Source organism: Aedes albopictus, chromosome 2 (assembly GCF_035046485.1).
Source record: "Aedes albopictus strain Foshan chromosome 2, AalbF5, whole genome shotgun sequence".
Taxonomy (NCBI): domain Eukaryota; kingdom Metazoa; phylum Arthropoda; class Insecta; order Diptera; family Culicidae; genus Aedes; species Aedes albopictus.
In genome coordinates, this window is record NC_085137.1 from 101,604,824 (window position 1) to 101,621,421 (window position 16,598).

General features: G+C 41.2%; 1 protein-coding gene across 10 annotated transcripts in view; it reads left to right on the top strand.

The window, feature by feature from the left end:
* The window catches only part of LOC109419739 (uncharacterized), a 211,168-nt gene that overhangs the window by 67,034 nt on the left and 127,536 nt on the right, over window positions 1–16,598 (top strand). For 2 of the 10 annotated variants that reach the window (XM_029852728.2, XM_062850145.1), the window contains exon 2: window positions 2,637–2,663. The exons of the other annotated variants lie outside the window; for them this stretch is intronic. The gene's annotated coding sequence lies outside the window, so the exon portion shown is untranslated. The remainder of the gene's footprint in view (window positions 1–2,636; window positions 2,664–16,598) is intronic. 10 annotated transcript variants of the gene reach the window in all.

Consider the following 16,598-nt stretch of genomic DNA (forward strand, 5'->3'; position numbering starts at 1 on the left):
ACACTTGCTCAAAGCTATTAAAAAGTTGAACGGATAGTGAATCTAGGACCTCATGTACCGTTCAAAGGGATGCTACACAAATTATGTCACGCTGAAATCGACCATTTTCAACCACCCTTCCCCCTATGTCACATTTTTTGTATGGAACCCTAAAACTTTTTGTATGGCTCGTCACGTTTTGTCAACCCCCCTCCCTTCTAAAAGCGTGACGTAATTTGTGCACGACCCCAAAGTAGCATTTTGCCATCAGTTGGTTTAATTTCCATAAATTGAACAGTGCGCTGCTGTGACAGAAGATGGTATGACGAACACTTCTTTCGGATTCAAATCACGTCTTGTTTGAAACAACAAAACAATCCAACCGAAAGCTATGTTGGGAATTTTAAACGCATGCATCCAACATATTGGTCAAACGTGTGTGCTTTTGCCTACAATGTGCGTAACAGGTGATCGTTACCAATGGTCAGCTAGTATTGAATCGAACAAAAACAAATCAAAACACCTTTGCAATTGATGATGATCGCCATTAATTCCACGAATGGATTCGCGACAGCATTCCAGCACCGTGAGTAATCCCGCAACCATAAACCACACACTCCACATTGTCGTCGTCGTCGTCGTCGTCGGTAGCCAATTATTATTATCGGCTATCATCATCAGCACACCTTGCCTTGTACGGTCAACTAAAGACAGGATGATCAACGGCACAATGGGATATGTAAGTAGAAGTGTGTGGCCAACATTTTTGACGACATGTCCTGTTATAAGCTCAGCTGATAGTCTCACGGATTTTCAGTAAGACTATGCTGTGTTTGAATATCGCTAGATCCACGAGCTCTTTGTAATAAGAGTTTTCTTGACTGTCTTGAGCACAGAGTATCTTCGTGGCAGTCACTTCATCTATAAAAGCAAACAAGGCAAATTTGTAAAAAAAAAACTGATTCTTCTTAACAAATGTGAAGATCCTCAAACAATACTGTCCCTTGTTTATCGTTTTGCTCACATTTCTCGGAGTATAAATCTTCGGATCGCTTAAAAGTGGTTTAGAGAAAGTATTGGAATCACAAGTGTAACTAAGAGCCTTATAAATGAAGTTTAGATTTAAAATGCTAAGTTCTTCAATGTTTTCTAAAGCTGTTATTATAAACGAACAAATTGCTGTCCAGGCAAATTGAAACCTAATTAGCATTAGGTTGCATGTTTGGTAGTTGTTTGTCCACTTGAACCCCCACAGTGCACACAAGCTACCACTCACCGCTTGAACAACCTGCTGCTGCTGCCGCTCCGGCTGTCTGGGCTCATCGGCTGCTGTCCCCCCAGGTCGACAACTCAACTGTGTTCGAATTAATTAAGAATCAGCAGATTATTGACTCTTCCCCACCTCCTGTCTCTCTGTTTCTGCTTCTCCTCCCGCGACACGGGTCGGGCGTGGCCAGTTTATCCCGGGCACCTGTTTGGTCGAAGTCTGACCACTGAATAACCAAATCGCTGTCGTCGGTCGTTGGTCGCTGGCGTTGCTGGTCGTTGGCCGTGATTGAATACATAATGTTTGTTTTAGTTTAATTTTTGATGAAGTCGTGATCTGCGTTGATTTAAATTGATCAATGACACTCCGTGAGTTGCGTTTTTCATGCTTGTTGTGATTGATACATATTGTCGTAGGAATAAAAACCGTCATATTTTGGTAGTCACACTTCGATGGCTTCAACAGTACGTGCATGGTGTTTTTGCGAGCTTTGCCATTGAAATTGAATACGAGCACAAACATTGACAGGAGAGCCACGTGCCTGAACCACAACTATCTGGTGTCAATATTTATTGATAGGTATCAATAGGCACCCGATTGGTATGGTTTTGAACTCGAACTGGTACGTGATTCCTCAATGATAAACACAGTGAAACAATACAGCACTTCCGGAAAATTGGTTCCCATTTTCCATTATTTCAAGGTCAATGGCAGGAAAAGCAAAACACAATATTTAAAAGCTCTCACGTATCTTTCTGCTGATGACAGACATGCCGTTTAAAACACACGTGCCTGGTGGTCTAAAGGCTATCGTTTCAATTTGTATGCAGAAGGTCTTGGGTTCAATCTCTGTTCCGTCCTCTTGCTTCGTTACACATTTACAGCATAGTATAATAATCCTATGCTAATACGCCAACAATTTGGCTACCTGCGAAACATCTTTACAGAAATTTTTACACAAATTCTGTTAGTTTACGCCTATTAAACGGCAATACTCGTACCAATGTGAACATCTTCCTAACAACAATTGTTTAAACACTTTAACATCCGTTTGAATTTGCGCAGACGCAGAGGAACTTCTTCAAAATGATGAGCTATCATGCCTGTTGTTCGAATACCGTACTCAAAACCGTGGTATGATGTCCGCGATCAATTTATTTGGATTGAGAGCTGCACATTCGGATCGATGGCTAACAAACAACTTAGCAGGGTTGAAAATACAATAACCATGTAGGTTCAGCATAAGACTTTCCATTATCATCCTCACGCACACTAAAATTAGACAACGGACAACTCCAGCAAGCACTCCGTTAACCAGTGGAGAATTTTTCACTCCATACCAACATAATCCCTAAATAATTAATTTGTTTCCGCTTCCGTCTCGTTTCAGGTACAGATCCACCTCCCACAAAATATCGTAAGTACCAGCCGTCGTAATCATAAACCTAACCGCCTTTTCGGCCCAACCTTGTAAACAGTTCCATGTCTCCCATTAGTGTGTGTGTGTAATTAAATTTGGATTTTGGTGGCTCAAAAACCAAAACATTTTGCATCCCACTCACATGCTTAGACCCCGCCCTCATCATCGCATCGGTCGGTAGGCATCAAATGGCATTAGAGGCCACCAAACCTGGGGACCGGCAATAAAGCGCAGATCGGTAGAGCTGACGACGATTTGGGATGAGACACGGACGAGACGATGCTGCTGCTGCTGATGCAGTGAAATTGATTGCTCTCCGGTTACGCTTTCAACCTGCCACGCATTAGAGATGGTCGTACCGCATTTATACTCTGATGGGGTAGGCAATATCCAACCAAATTGCGGTCCCTGCTCGGAACTGTGGACGAAAAATTAGAAATGAGCGTCAAATCTACAAAAATGTATTATTTGCTTTCTTTCTTGTTTTTCACACATTTTTAGTATTTCTAAGAAATCTTCCTGATCTTCCTGAACGCCGACTAAAAACTTTGAACAGATCTCAACTTAGTTAAAACCTGTTACTGACAGCATATCCCTTTCGGGACAAAGCACAAAAAGGGAAAAAATTAGTGCACGCTTGAATTACTGTTACTGCTTGCACCGCGATTTGACTTCCTGAAGGATCAAACCCTATCAGCACCAAAAGGTGTTGCAGACAACCGGGCCTCCATCGCTCCGGGGATTCCTTTCCAATTACGGGCTTGGATCCAACGCCACGACAGCAACGCTACCATCTACCATCTACCATCTACCCATCTACCCTCGCAGTTAACTTGTGGGTCCACCTTCTTTTGGTGGAGCTGGCCAATCTGGCAGTCCAGCGTATGCCTCTTGTGCTGCGCATTTCAAAGCACTCCTTTCCATCCCCGATAAGAATACTGATAGCTATCATACCAATGATGACGCAGAGCGTTTCGAAGTGATAGTGTACTCCCTGACTACCTCAGATTTGTGGTGAGCCAATTCCAGTTTCCGAGATCTCATCCACTTCTCCACAGTTGCGATCGAGTGCAAAGCAGTCAATTCCTCTTCTTCGATTGATTCACCATAGACCTCCCACGGAATGTCATCAGCGAAGCCGACGATTGCCACTGTCACCGAGAACTTCAACCTCAACACCTCGTCGTACATACATGACATTCCATAACACCGGACCCAGGATGGAACCTTGTGGGACTCCTGAAGTTATGTGAAAGCACTTCCGACCAACCTTTGTGTCGTAAACTAGCACTCGAGTCTGGAAATTACTTCCGAGTATCTTGTACAAGTTCCCGGGTATCCCCAGACGCAGAAGCGCATCGGCAAAAGCCGCACTGGCACTAATAAGCGCGTTTCTTACATCCAGAGTCCCTACTGTACAGTGCACAGTAGCCCCCTTCCTCCTTCTATTAGACTGTAGTCCTGTAGTGCTACAGTCGAACCTCCATGAGTCGATGTCCCTTGACTCGATATCGACTCATGGAGGTAAATTTTTCCATACTGAAAAAATATTTCTGGGTTACTATGATGGTCCCTCCAAAATGCCTCCCAAAGGATTTTTGTTCCACTACTCGATATTTCCATGAGTCGATGGTCCCTTCAATATCGACTCATGGAGGTTTTACTGTATTTCGGCAGCATTTGCAACCGACAGGATAGCGTTTACGTTCAGCCTCCCCTTCCGGAAACCGAAATGGTTGCTCAAGAGACCATTTACACCATCGGTTTGCCTCAACAGCCTGCTGATGTTCATCTTCTCGAGTACCTTCCCAGTGCCGTGTTGTTCAAGCATATTGGACTATATGCCGACGGGTGTGTAGGTGTCCCGCCTTTTGAAATAGTAAGAGACAATGCCGCTTCCAAACCGCTGGGAAGACTCCCTCTTCCAGAAATTTCTGCATAGCAGACATGAACATCCCGGGAGCCTCTACAATGGCAACTTTTAAGACCAGGTTCGGAACTCCTTCCGGTACATTAGCCAAGTCGACATCTAATATGGCCAGTGCCTCTAGCAGGATCGGACCCCGCTGGTTTGTGAAACGGCTTCCCTATTCCACGGCATTGAAGTCACCCGCCTTCGCACTGTTATAGCACGGTCGTCATGCGGTCCAGCATCTGCGTGAACTGCTCGGCAAAGCAGTTGCTGAGTCGCGTGGCAGTGGTTCAGGTTCAGCGCGTTACCTGCACAAGGCTTTCTTGAAGACCGGGCACCTTGGACCATCTGTTGGATGCCTATTGTTCACGGATTTCCCGGTACAGATCAGACAAATGGGCGAACTCATGCAGCCTTGTGCCTTATGGCCTACGGCGCCGCATCTCCTGCACAGTTTGCGCCCGTCAGGGCCTTTGCAGTCCCATGACTTGTGTCCTGGTTCCAGACACCTAAAGCAAACCTCCGGAGGCTCGTGGCACGTCAGATGACATACGCATCAGCCTACCTTTATCCTCCCTACCTCAACGGATTTTTTGTCGACCGCCACATCACGTGTACACCGTCTTCATCCTACACCTCTGTTAGATGTAGCACTGTTCGCTGCCCTGGGTACGGCAAAATATCTGTGGAGTAATACGTGATGCTTGCAACCGTTATATCTACATTTTCCGGAAATGCAATCACCTTTATGTTGCCGAAGACACTTGCGACAGTAATTGAAGTGGCTCATTTCGCTTCGTACGTAGGATTTGGTTTCTCCGCTCCTTACGCATTGGCGTAGCTTGCTTTTTATTTTTTATCACACACTCTCCTAAACAAGCACGAGAAAGAGAAGGATGAAAGAGGGAGCACAGTCTGATTAGCGGTGACAACTTCTTTTCGAATTCCTTCAGCACAGTTGTATCACACATCACACATGTACTGCTTCTCTCCACAAGCTTCTCGTAGCACAGAGGCTTTGTACTTCCAGCGCAATGTCGACCAGCTTGTCTATCGCGTCCGGCCTGATGATCGGCATTGCCATATTCTTCTCCTTCTAGTAGTCGATAATGGTCTCCGGCCTGCCAAATCGCAGCATCAACGGCTTCAAATAACTTCGGACAGCGTTGAACGCATCTACTTTCAAACAGTTTCTGAGGTGAATCATGTTTTTGGCGTCCGTGTATCTACACATGGCAGAAGTATCTTCGTACGTAGACAAGAACATTGGCCTGTTTGGGGCTGTTCATAAACCACGTGGACCAAAATTTGGCCCCCTTCCCCCCTCGTAGACTTTTGTACATACAAAAAAAATTGTATGGAGCGTAGACTTTGGCCAGAACCCCCCCCCCCTCCCCCCGGAGCCGGAGCAGCTCCACGGTCCGTCGAAGTCTCTTCGTCACTGTCTGATTCGCTTCCAGATGCTGAAACTTCGCTCAAAGCCTCGGATTCTACGCTGTCTTCAGAATCATAACCTCTGGCTTCTTTGTACGAAGAGGGCTTGCCCTTCTCACGGATTTCGCTGTAACGCTCCAATCAGTGCTCTTAACTTTATGAATGACATTCGCCACTACCTTCCAGGTCAGCCGTATTCTTCAGGAACTCGTACTTTTTTTTTGTCAAATCTCGCTTCCGTTGCATTTTTTCTCGCATCAACGCTTCCTCGACTTCGAGCAGCTGCAGTACTACGCTCATGATACTACGGAACAAGCATACCCTTTTTGTGCTCGCAGTTTCCTTGCCATGCCTTTCATCCCGTCTAACAGCACCGGCTGGCGCATCCACGTCCATCCTATCTTCGCTGGTAACGTCGCCTGTTCGTCGCGCCTTGGAGATCACCTTCACACCTTTTGCAACTGCAGCTCGAATTGTTATCTTCCGTATACTCATCGTGCCGATTTTGGTTGCTTACATGGTCTCGTATTTTGAGCAGGTCCAAATTCAGTTCTTAATGTCCTTGGATACTCCCGCGCACGATAAATGTTGCCACACGGAACATGTATCACACCGCACCATATATTCATCACCCGAGTTATCGCACAACGCACAACGTTTTAAAGATGTGGACACCGTCTTCAGCCAAAGGCTGCACAGACTGAATGAAACTTAACACTAGACAAGGGACACACGGAGCATGCACCAGTGGATACGGAGAAGAAACTATTCTCACGAAAAGTTTCATCGCCCGGAGCGGGAAGCGAACACTCACCCCACAGCATGGTGCGATTAGAAGCTTGGCGACCCTAACCGCACGGCTACGAGGCTCCACAAGGTTAGTTTGACGGACTTGATTGGGGAGATTTAGAGGTTTAGAAGTCTAACTGGCCATGGTATCGCTTATGTTGCCTTTTTCATGGGGGGCCGGGTCACAACGTCCGAGGCCATACAGTCCCGGACATTAAGTCGCGTTTTTTTGCGAAATAGCGTCCAAAAGTTAGGATGCGTCATAATATCCTATGTGCCTTCTTTCCTTGGACTATCTGGCGTATCTGCAAGTTCGGACGTTATGCCCCGAAAAAATGCGCCATAAAGTCCTGGGACTTTATGGCCTCGGACGTTATGATACTGCGCCTTTTCATGGGTCTGTTTCAGGGATAAGGTGCGACACAAAACTCTGCGCGCCGCACACGCTGCTACGAGACAGCACAACAAACTAGAGGGAGCCGAGTATGTGCTATTGGTTGTGTGTTGCACATTTTCTTTGTCGTACGCTGGTGGTTTCCTGTCTCTCGCACTATGTCGTATACTCTCTCTGTGTTCGTTTCTGTGCTTGACACAGTGCTTGACTCTACGCATGATTTGGGAAATTTCGAATCGCCACGGTGTGTCTGGTAGAACAAAATTATTTTAAAAAAATCGGTATCGCTAAGACACCCACCAAATGAAAGCTGAAGGTCCCCTCTTTCATTTGAGGCTAAAACAAGAAAGTTCTATCGGCGGTCCTAGAACAATTTTTTTTTTCAAAAATTTATTACTATGATACTTGCATTTTCTTCCTTTCCACCTTGAGTGTAACCTAATGGGCTCGTATAAGGTCGCTCATTAGTAACGTATCATACTAATAGAGTAAACGGGTAAAACATATTCAAAATTGTTTATACAAAATGTTGCCCAGATAAGTGTAAAAAAATATTTAAGAGAGTTGTAATAGAATTTTGCCAATATTTAGGTATGTGTGTTAACCATCTTCTCCTTATTGACATGTAGAAGAAGTTATTTCGACTGCCATTCTCCTCGTTTTTATAGACAGTACTACAGGTTCGAAACAGTTTACAGTCGTAGTAGGCCATGACTTGGATGTCAATAAAAATAGAACGATCAACAAAGTAGCTCGGATAAAATGACCACGTGCCGAGTCCGGTATTCGTTCATTTTGTGTTCCTTTCTGGTACTTTTAATAGCATTTAACATTTTTTCGCTAATTAGAAGGATTGCTGTGCGGTATATAATTAGGTATAGAATCAAAATAATAAAAGAAATTAAATTTCAACATAGCTTTGCTCCAAACTTTTAGAGAAACAACTACGACATGAAATCATAAAGTTACGATGAAAACCGTACCAAGGTGCACGTGCTGTGGTCGAAGAAGCTTTTTCTGTAACCATTAATATCATTGAAGGTAGTTGATGTTCACTGATTTAGATATTTGTTTTATATGATTGAGCATACAAATGATAAACAGAATAAATTAGAAAACTCCCAACTTGTTTTTATTTGTATATGCAGGTTATTGATATTATTGAACAACATTTTCTGAAATATACCAGATGTAGAAGTTGGTATTATCCCTCGATAATATATCGCAATTATTCATTTAAAGTTTATTTGTTCAAAGATGAGATCAAACCCTTTAGAATTACTCTCTTTAAGTATAAATATAATTTAAATCTTCTACGCGGAGCATCGATATTTGCTGTAATTGTGAAACATGTAGTACTGCAAGAACTACAGTTTCTCCTTAATTAACGGGCAAACGCGGCAGACTTAGCACTACTACCGATGATGCAAAAAGATAGTGCTCGTTGCTAAAGATGCTAAAGATGCTAAAATTCTGCTAAAGATGCTAAAAGGAGATTTAATATTTGCATTGAAAATGCAGTCACTGTACTCCATTCTCCTGTAGCAATACAGTGAATACATTCTTAATACGAATATATCAGTTTTGGACGAGAAAACCGCTTAAGATTTTTCAATGATGACGATTATGTTAATGGCGGCCTTGAGAACAATAAATCTCGGATTTCAATTAGAATATTATGAAAAAGTATCTATTTCACCAATAAACTAAATAAAACATCACCATTTTTATTTTAGTTTTGCTCCATTATTGTAGGCCCACCAATCTCAAATAATGGGTCGTGACCCACCTGCCCCATAAGAAATACACGCGTTTTAAAAATTTGATTCCAGAAAATATCGAGTTGCGGTCATCTTCGGGTTCTGGAAAGTGTATGTCGTCTTGTAATTAATTGTAGTATCTTGGCATGCCCTAACATCGTGACATTAAGGATGTTTTTTCACTCAAAACAGCTCTGTCAAATAAATTGGCAATGTTTCTTGATTTTTCAAACGGTTAATGTTCGCATTTAAATGTTTTTTTTTTCGTTACGAAATATCATCAGTGGAAATCAAAATATTTAAGTTATTAAAAATGATTAAATATAGCATTGGTCCTAATATCGTGTGTTGACCCGCATACATTGGTGCATGATAAAAAGGACTTGGTGTTTTAATGTTTTAACGTTTACGTTGCCTAAAGATTTGTAGAACTTGTTTATAAAAAGAAAGTATCAATAACATGTTCAGTTTGCAGTTTTAGCCAATTCGTGGTATTTGGAAGACACAGTCATTTCCTTATATCACAGACAAAAAGACGTAACTCTTAGAGAAAATTCATGAATTTTTTTAACTCGGATTATTTTTTGCTGTTTTTTTCATGAACACGCTTCCACCTATTGGAAGAACCGCGTGAGACACTGTCGGCCATGATGGATTGCGATTCGACGTGTGCCTAACACGTACACTACTATACATATCACCTGTAAGTTTCGTTTGTATCATTTAGCAACGTGTACATTCGCAAACATCAGAGCGATCGAACATTAGCACCTCTGGTGAAAGGATCACGAAATCAAACGAAATTTGAATTCATCGTTAAATGCATGTGCCATGCCCTGTAAAATAGTGTTACGTCTGTTTGTCTGTGCTTATATCGTGCATTGCTCAATAGAGAAAATAATAAAATTCGTCAAATAATTTAAATTTTGGTCAAATGCACGCTATAAGGAGGAACACGTTATTATAATAATAATTACCAGTAGTAGAGCATGACGAGGTACACATGTAAATTTGAATTTGAACTCATCATCTCCACCTGCTTGAAACTATTACAATTTTTCCAAGCATTACTGCCCATAACCACGAAACTGACTACTGTTTACTAGATTTTTTTTATTCACTTGGGACTATTATGCTTTTTTGTGAAGTGTAATAAACATCATATAAAAAATCTTACGTCGGAAAGCCATGTTGGCAATGGATAAACTGTTTTTCGTTATTACTTAGTACTTTGAGAAAATACGAAAATATATCATACTATTGAAAAAAAAATTGTTCTAGACCCGCCGATAGAACTTTCTCATTTCAGGCTCAAATGAAAGGTGGGACCCTTAGCTTTCGTTTGGTGGGTATTTTAGCGATACCGATTTTTTTTAAATAATGTTGTCCACCAGACACACCGTGCGCACGATTCATCACTTAAGTCCACCACAAGCTCAACAAGTTTGCCGAAAACACAAACTCTTTCATACATTTATTGAGTTTGATTTTTCTGTATATTGAAAATACCAAAAAATATACACTGAGATAACCACAGTGCCAAGCTTACTTACCTTACCGGTCAGGCTAAGGCCGGGGTGGCCTCTGCTGTACATGGTAGCCGCCTCCATTCCATTCGGTCCATGGCTGTTTGTCTCCAGTTCCGCACTCTGAGTAGGGTCCGCAGATCGTCCTCTACTTGGTCGACCCATCTAGCTCGCTGCGCTCCACGTCTTCTTGTACAGTGCCAAGCTACTCTCTCCGAAGAGCTAGTGCTGCGATTTGTTTCTCTCACTGTTACGAAAGCTCTCACTCATACGTCTTTGTTTCTCGGCAAAAACAGGAGACCAGTACAACAGATTGTGTGAAGCACAGGCTTTTTTCGCACCACACTGTGCATGCCGACAATTCCTGGTCCTGGCAGGTTAAAATTTCCCTTTATATAATGAATGGGAGTTTATATGGGATTTAATGATACAATCAATTTCATCTTACGTTTAGTGCCTCCTGCAACCTTTTACTCCTCGACTATGCTATTTGAAGCCTCCTTTATTCTTAATTCTCTTAGTGTTTGATTCAGCTAACCCAAGTCTTATTGAATATCCTAAATCTTCACATTAAGGTCAAGCTGCATGTGATATCAGGTTTTAAACATTTTGAATAAATTTTTACTGTGACTGTAGAGAATTATTATTGTGTGGATCTCATGTTTCGATGGTTCACTTACAACGAATAGCCAGAATGTAAGTGAACTGTCCACACAATAAAAATTCTCATAATTACAGTATCTCCTGAAGCAGACTCTAACACGAATCGAAACGATGGGAAAAAATCTAAAACTTTTGTTTTAATTTCCCAAGACTGCAGTGCCGAAATTGTTGTTGTTTTGTTTATAATTTTGGTAGATGTTTTGACATTAATTTACTTATTTATCGACCAAGACGGGTTCGGTGGTCTAGTGGCTACTGCTCATGTTCATACATGTTCGTAGCCATCGCTAGAACAGAAACAGGTTGAAAAGGCCATTTCCTTTCCTTCCAACTTTCTTAGCACAGTGGCAATCTATCATATAACGCCTACGAGTTATGCAATCAAGCGAACTGTGCCGCAATATCTGCAGAGTAATAAAAACACTAATCTATCTTCGAATGATCATCTACCACTTTCCGCCTGGCAGCCACGCGCCAATGTGTGAACGCAATGTGCAGACGCAGAGGTATATTCGTTTTGATGTGCATACATTAGCATTGGGCAAGTTTGGCTGAGACATCGATTTTTGTGAATCAATTCGATTTGGACCAGCAGAATCGATTCCCCGATTTAATCGAATGCTTTGAATCGATGTTTTCACATCGATTCGATATTGTAAAATGTTGCAAAACCATAAAATGATCCATTTGCAGCATGGAGTACAAGTTCATGGGATGATTTATTTGTCTATATAATATCAAAAAGTGAGAATGTACATCGTACTGTCTCTGGAAGCATTCCTGGATTCCTGGAGGAATTCCTAAAGAAATACTTGGAGAAATTCCTGAAGGAATCCCTGCTGGAGGAATTCCTGAAGAATTTCCTGGAGGAATCCCTGGGGAAATTCTTGGATGAATGCCTGGAGCATATTCTAGAATAAATCTTGAAGGAATCCCTGGATAAACTCCTGAGGGATTCCCTAGAAGAAACATCTTGAGGAATGCCTGGAGGAATTCTTGGAAAAACTCCTGGAGAAATTCTTGGAAGAACTCCTGGAGGGCTTTTTGGAAAAAAAAAATCGCTGGAGGAATGGAATCCCTGAAGCAATTTCTGGAGGAAACTCAGGAGGAATGCCTGGATGATCTTCATGGCAAATTCCTGGCGGAATCCCAGAAGGAACTCATGGAGGAATTCTTGAAGCAATCCCTGAATGAACTCTTGGAGGAATCTCCAGAGGAATTCTGGGAGGGAACCCTGGAGAAATTTCTGAATAAATTCCTGGAAAAATCCTCCGGGAACTATTTCTGAAGGAATTGTCAAAGAAAGTTTTGGAGGAATCTCTGGAAGAATCCTCAGAGGAATTCCTGGAGAAATTTCTGAAGAATTTCCTAGAGAAATTCCTGGAGGAGTTCCCAGAAGAATTCCCGGAGCGAAACCTGGAAGAATTTGGAATTCCTGAAAGAAATTTTGAATCCATGGAGGATTTCCTGGAGGATACCTGAAGAAATCCTTGAAGGAATTCCTAGAGGAATCTCAGAAGGAGTTCGTGCAAGAATCGCTGGGAAATTTCTGTAGGAATCCCTAGAGGATTTTTTGGAGAAATTGCCGTATGTATTTTGGAGGTATTTCTTAAGGAGGAATGTTTAGAGCAATCCCAAGAGGAATTCCTGAAGAAATGCCTGGAGGAACCCCTGAAGAAATTCCTGGAGATATGCCTGTAGGAATTCCTGGAGGAATCTCTATAGAAATTCCTTGAGAAATCTCTAGTGGAATTTCTGGAGCAATCCCTGTATACATTCCATGGGGAATCCTTGGAGGAATCATTAAAGATGTCCCTGTAGGAATTCATGAGAATTTCCTTGAAGAACTACTGGAGCACTTCCAGGAGGAATTCCTGGAGCAATCTCTAGAGGATTCCTTTAGGTATCTCAAGAGGAATATCTGTAGGAATCTCTGGAGGAATTCCTAGCGAAATTGCTAGATGAATTCCCGGACGAATCTCTGTAAGAATTTTTAGAGGGAGCCATGTAGGAGCTCCCAGAGGAATCCTAGAAGAGTTTCAGGAGGAATCCCTTGAGGAATTCTTGGATGAATTACAGAAAGAATTCCTGAAGAAACCCAAGGATTGAATTCTGAGGGAATTCTAGGAGGAGTTTCTGAAGAAATCCCAGAAGAAAGTACTGAAGAAGTCGCTGAAATTCCAGAAAAAAAACCTGAAGGAATCCTAAAAAGAGTACACAGAGGAACTTTTGGAGCAATACCTGTAGCAGTTCCTGAAAGAATTCCTGGGAGAGTTCCTGAAGAAACCCCAGGAAGAAGCTTGAAAGCAACCCCAAGAGGAATTCCTAAGGAATCTCAAAATAGTTTCTGGAGTAAATCTTAGATTAATTCGTAGAGGAGCTTCTAGAAGAATTCAAGGAGTAATTTCTGACGGAATTCCAAGAAGAGTTCTCGAAGGCATTCTCAAAAAAATCCTGGAAGTTGTTCCCGAAAGAATCACAGAAATAATTCCCAGGAGGATCTTGGAAAAATTTGTGAAGAAACCCCATGATGAATCCCGGAAGCAATCCCATGAGGAATTCCTAAGGGAAACTAACGAGAGCTTTCTTAGCGAATTTCTGAAAGAATTTCTGTAGGAATCCTTGAAGAAATCCATTTCAGCAGTAACTTCTGGACGAACACTTGAAAGAATACTTGGATGGACTCCTAATGGATTTTTTAAGGAAATTCCTGGATTAATTTTTGAATAAAAATTAAGTAAAATTCTGAAGAAAATGAAAATTTAATATTTTTGAATCGAAAGAAAAATCAAATGTAAAAAAATCGATTCGGTCGATTTTGTGAGGCTTCAACATCGATTCAAAAATCGATTAATCGAAACAAAAACATCGATGTTGCGAACACCGATTTTAAATTGCCCAACACTAGGATACATAGGATTGCAATCATCACTTCCTTACCCATCCCCACATTGACATGCAACCTGACGTGGCAGGCGCCATTTTCACCTAAAAATAGAAGATCACCACACACTGAAGATGTCTACTTAGTCCCCGGCAGATATCTCGTTGGCTCCTTGTGTGACTGTAGCTGGTCTGGCAAATCTGGAGTAGCATCCACGGGCGGTCAATCAAGTTCAAGCTCAAGCTTATTTACTTACTTATCGACCGTATTTAAATTCATGTTAATCATTGTATGGCTTCATCGGTCATTTTCTACTTAGAGTGTAAGGGAGCAGAGAAGTGGATAATGAAATGATAGATATGATAGTATTCACTAGGTTGCGTTGCTTTTAAACAGATCGGCTTGGTTGGTAGCTTATACCACCTTACCAAGACTGGCAAAACTTTCAGGCACCCGACTGTCTATGTATTGTTCTGTTTTCAGTTTCGATAGAACCAGGATTGAAATTCTGTTTAAAAGTACAGGTCGTACGGCAGAAGTTTCACGCATTCGATGTATTCGTTCACACTTGTTTGCAACCTAGCGAATATTATCATATCTATCATTCCATTATCCACTTTGATCTCTACTAATTGGCGTAGCTAGCTTTTTCTTTCTTCTCACTCATTCTCCTTAACCTTCCAGGACGCGCGCCATCAAGCAACCGAAACTGCACCGCGCTCGCGCTGTATACGAAAAGCGAGGTTTTTTGATAGTGTTGTACTTTTACAACAGCGTGCGCGCTGAAGGGTTAATAAACAGAAGAAAACGCGGGATGAAAGAGGAGGCCCATGTTCCCTCTTGCATCCTTCTCTTTCGCGTGTTTGCTTATTAGAGTCAGTAAGAGAAAAGACAAATCTAGCTACGCCAATGTCTCTACTCCCTTACACTCTGAGTGGAAAATGACCGATAAAGCCATAAATTGATTAACCTGGTAGTTGCTTTGAAAACATCTGGTCCGTCATTGTACAACGTATGGCAGGTACGGAAACATTATGCCCAAGAAATTCATGGAAATTTTGCAAAAAATTCCCAGATATTCCGAGCTTTTGACGCAAAATCCTAACTTTCTAGGCCACACAGGAAACGGGCGATAACCACTTACCCACCCACATCGCACCGACTGGCTGTGAAGAGCGGCTTGCGGTGGCTGCACGTTTAGGTGACAATCATCACAGGTATCGTGTTACTAAGGACTGTTCATTTTATAAAGAGGACACCTTATTTGTGTGATATCTTTTTTATTTTTCAATAAAATCATTATCGGTTTTTTGCATAAATTTCCATAGCTATTCTACAGTGTAGGAAAAATATAACATTATACAAATTGTCCTTAGTTATGGAACTGAAGCGGTTTTCGTTAAAACTCAATAAAACCCCTTTTTTCAAAATTCAACACAACTTTCCACATAAATAACCTTAAAATTTTCATGAACTTTTCAATGTGTTGGGATCTAATACTATTCTTCTAAAGGTAGAGTGTAATAGTTGGTCAGTAATAATGCACCAAGCATTATACAGCTTGATATAGTGAGTTGCCTTGTTATCAATGAAATTGATAAAAAATACTTATTTAGGTCCAGTGATGCAATAACACTACGGAATCAGTTCAAAATTTGTCCAGTATAGAAGAGAATCGCATTCTAAATGATACCGAAGAAAAATATGCTTTATAGTACATTCTTCATCATAAATTTAATACTTAATGATGGCCATAATGAAAAATTGCATACTTTTTGCTCCATAAATGCAAGTTTTTGATTCTAGAGAAGCTTATTATTATTTATTTTCAGCTAGGTCTGACCCTATATGATTATATACCATCATTGTTAAGTTGTATTTGCAATAGAGTACATCGTTATTTAGAGGAACCTTCAAAGAACGACGCGGTTTTATTTCCGGTAACTGCCATGAAGCACAGTAACCAAGCCAACAATGCTATCAAGAAGCGGTTTTCTGCGTTTGAAATTGCATTATTAGTACTTTCGAATAGATCCATTGTAAACATTCAAAATTTAATATTTTTATACATTTTTGTTTAACAAATAAATTTTATTTTAAAAATCGAGTCCAACTTGTAACTTTAATATCTCAACAACCATTATTCCGATTAGGTTTATATTTTGCCAGAATATGTATCACTCAAACTGCTGCAGTATGGAAAACACTTTTTTGCAATTAAAAACGATACACCGATGTTTTACAGAAATTTTGTGTTTATCTTTAGTTTTTGGGAATTGAAAAATTGATCTCTCGAAACACCTTGCCACATTTCTATGAAGTTCAATAATTTTAACCCAATTTATTTATGGTTATTATTTGCTAATATAATGTACTGAACAACTAACCAAGGCTGCTCAAATTTGAACTACGCGTTTTCCTTTTATAGCCTTGCAAAGTTGTCCTCTTCATAAAATGAACAGTCCTTAGGGACGTTTGCTGCTGCTGGTGCTGTAGGGTTTGGAAATTATGCGGGTTTATCACCCTGAACAGCCTTGTGGCCCACCCATGATGACCCCAGTTTAATTATT